Source organism: Merops nubicus, unplaced genomic scaffold, assembly GCF_000691845.1.
Source record: "Merops nubicus isolate BGI_N331 unplaced genomic scaffold, ASM69184v1 scaffold27895, whole genome shotgun sequence".
In the NCBI taxonomy this organism is placed as follows: Eukaryota; Metazoa; Chordata; class Aves; order Coraciiformes; family Meropidae; genus Merops; species Merops nubicus.
This window is the reverse complement of record NW_008608737.1, coordinates 65,955-68,765: the sequence shown is the minus strand read 5'-3', so window position 1 is coordinate 68,765 and position 2,811 is coordinate 65,955. Positions and strand designations below refer to the sequence as shown.

At 41.5% G+C, this 2,811-nt stretch overlaps 1 protein-coding gene across 1 annotated transcript in view; it reads right to left on the bottom strand.

Annotated features, from left to right (window-relative positions):
• Nucleotides 1-2,811, bottom strand: part of EPB41L4A (erythrocyte membrane protein band 4.1 like 4A) — a gene marked incomplete at its 5' end in the record, with an annotated part of 78,270 nt that overhangs the window by 10,179 nt on the left and 65,280 nt on the right.

Sequence of the window (2,811 nt, the reverse complement as noted above, 5' to 3'; positions counted from 1 at the left end):
CTGGGCAAGTTCTTGCTCCAAGGAAGCAGTCCCTTCACCCTGACCTGTAACAAAGTCCACGATGCATGCAGATCTCCCTGGCTGCCACAAACATATATGATAAATAATTTGTCCCTGCCCATGGCAAGGGAGTTGGGACTAGGTGATCTTCAAGGTCCTTTCCAATCCAAACCATTCTATAATTCTATAGTCCCACTCTTGCACCCTTTCTGCACTTGTCCCCTGTGGCTTTGGCCCCTATCTCTGCTTGTATGCTTCTAAATTATGTGATAACCCTTTTACTTCTTTTTTTCCCCCCCACCCCCTAAAAATCCACATTAAACTAAATGTCAAAATGCTATCAATTTGGTACATTTCTTAACAGGCAGAAGTAATTCTTGTAATGACACAACCAGGCAGGACAAACAGTGTTTGGCCATTCAAAGCTCTACAGATGCTTCACAGTTTTGGGGTTGCAGATATGGGTGGTGTGATGAAGTACTAAGATAGAACAAATGGATATGCTCAGTCACAGCAGTGAATTTAAAATTCAGCAGGGATTTAGAAGCAACCCTGGAAACACCACTCCAAGAGTGGCATCTCTATAGGATGGTATGGCTGACATACTGAAGAAAACAGAGGAGCTTAAAAAAAAAGGGGGAAGACTGACCGGTAAAACAAACAACCAAAAGAACAGAGATAAAGGGATTACCCTGCAGACCTGACTGATAGGAAATGCAAAGCATGCTGTTGTTGCTCTTTACCACAGACATACCTTTCTCCTTGAGTTTTGAATTCCATCACGCTAAACTGGCTATGCAGGCTGCTGTTTTTCCTTTAATCAGACCTCCTCTCATATGTATAATGAATTTTGAGCTGGATGCCCAGCTACTGTAAACAGCCACTCTACCAAATGGTACTGAGCTTCTGGAGGAAACTGCAACATCAGGTTTTGATTTCTAGGCAAGTCTTTTTAAACCTATAATCTAGTGACAGGGATTAACATAAACTTCTAAGAATTTGGTAGGTAGAAGAACTCACATAACAACAAGCAATGGATTGTGGTTTTCATCTTGAACAACCCAATTTGTGGAGATAGCAATCATACCACATCATACACCACAATCAATTGCCTTCCACATACGACAGTCACTTGCACAAGAAGATGACGTGGTTGCCAGACCAGTGCTGCTGCCATGGGTGGTGGGTCTGCCAGCTTGCCAGCACCTTACCCCATCTCTCTCAGACAAGAACTCCTAACAGGTCTTGTGCTATGAAGAAGACATTTGGCTACTTGCCATAAAACAACTGAGAGCTACTCATTCTTCTCAGGAAACCCACACAACCTACACAAGGTCCATACTCTGGCTCCTCTGTGTTTGAAGCCATGCTTCCACACTGACCACAAATGACCTCATGTTAAAGGGGTGAAAAAATAACTTCTGCTTCAGTCCATTCTACTAATATAGTAGATATTAGTAATAGTACTAATTATAGTAGATAATATAGTAGTATAGTATTATCACCTACTGTTGCACGGCAAGCACAGTCCTTAGCAGTGTATTCAATTATCCCCAAGTACTTCATGCATCTAGTCTGCCTCCTTTCTTCTGCTTGCTGTAACACACAACAACGCTCTTCACTGCTATTTACCTCTGGAGTTTGAGCAACATACCAAAAATCTAAACACACAAAGAAGCATGGCAGCTACTAAAACAAGCAGTGTCAGCACACTCAAACATGCCATTATACCATAACAGAACTATACCAGACAGAGATATGAAGAAATAAAGTATTCATTTTGCAGATGAAAAAAAGAAAAGGTACTATATTCACATTTAACAATGTAAAGGGTGACCAAGGTAACACAATCTCCCTACAAAATACATGTTTTAGATGCAATGATCAAATTATAGCAATCTTGGGGCAAAATCTTTGGCTCTTCAGCAAAAAAAAGTGATGCTCTTGTACTCCAAGTCCATTACAACTTTTCTTTTATTCTCTTCACATTTTGCTCCCACAAAGTTCATTTATGCCTTATGGAAAAGAATAATCTGGTTACTGCCATGTGATATAAATCCAGTTGAGATTAACAGCTATCACAGTGACAAATCAGGCACTGTTTGCAGGAAGGCTTGATGGTAAAATGGAAAGTCATAATACTATCATCACTCATCTGCTGATTTAGAGATTTTTCTTCTCCATTTCAGTTGATATGATAGCAGGCTACATTTATGCAGTGATAAATTCTCTTAAGACAGGCAATTCTGAAGACTTGATTCTCATTCAAAGTATCTAAGCACAAAGTTATCATTTAGGTACAATGTACAACAATGAGGGGTTCATTGAGGATATGAAGGTCAAAGGCAACCCTGGCTGCAGTGACCATGAGATGCTGGAATTCAGGACCCTGAGAGGAAAGAGGAGGGCATATGGAGTTCAGGAGACCAGTCTCTGGCTTCGTCAAAGTTCTCCTTCAAAAAGTCTAGTGGATAAGGCCCTGGAGAGAAAATGGGCCCAAGAAGGCTGGTTAATCACCCCATCCAAGCTCTAGAGAGGTCTGTTCTGGTGAGCTGGAAGTGAGTCAAAAAAATGCCAGGAGAAAAGAAACAACACAAGCAACAAAACCTGGCAGAACTCAAACACAAAAAGGAAGCATACAGAAGGTGGGAGAAGGGGCAGGCACTGTGAATGGAATACAGAGACATGACCCAAGCATGCTGGAATGAGGTTAGGAAAGCCAAAGCTCAAATGGAATTCGATCTGTCCAGGAATGTCACAGGCAACAAGAAGGCCTTCTGTCAGCAGACAGGTAACAAAGGGAAGGGTAGG